At 38.3% G+C, this 481-nt stretch overlaps 1 long non-coding RNA gene across 1 annotated transcript; it reads right to left on the reverse strand.

Annotated features, from left to right (window-relative positions):
- Positions 1 to 219: 219 nt before the first annotated feature.
- On the reverse strand, positions 220 to 481 carry LOC115069118. The gene is made up of 2 exons (XR_003848420.1): positions 427 to 481; positions 220 to 343 (listed from the first exon to the last, which is right to left on the reverse strand). It is a non-coding gene; the product is annotated as an uncharacterized LOC115069118 (long non-coding RNA).

Here is a 481-nt window from a genome sequence, read left to right on the forward strand (position 1 = left end):
GTCAGTATTCCACTTTAAATCAGGCACATCTGTCACATTCTTATGGGCACCTGGTACTGAATGTTTTTCCTTCAGTCAATGTTTTCAAGTTAATAGGTTTATAGTAAGATATTTTACTTAGGCAACATACTAATTAGTTTTCATTTGCACAATTAGTTTCCGAAACAAATACCAACTTAATATTTAGTATCTACCTGCTCAGCTCTTTTTGCTAATTCACGCTGTATTTTCCTCTTTTCCAACATATCCTGCTCTATCCTGCGTTTTCGTTCTTCCTCTGTTCTCTTCCTTTCTTCTTCCTGTCTTTGTTTCTCCATCTCAGCAAATTTACCTTTAACGGTCCCTAAGGGTACATGAGAAAAGACTTGAGACTTTGCCTGTCTCCTCTCACACTGTCCTTTGCATTCACCCCTAACAGGTTCTTACCTGTTAGCTTTGGAACATAGGCCTTTTCTGCTTTAGAAGATATCTCTTCCTCCTC

This window comes from Nannospalax galili, unplaced genomic scaffold, assembly GCF_000622305.1.
Source record: "Nannospalax galili isolate Female #2095 unplaced genomic scaffold, S.galili_v1.0 C48566467, whole genome shotgun sequence".
Lineage (NCBI taxonomy): Eukaryota > Metazoa > Chordata > Mammalia > Rodentia > Spalacidae > Nannospalax > Nannospalax galili.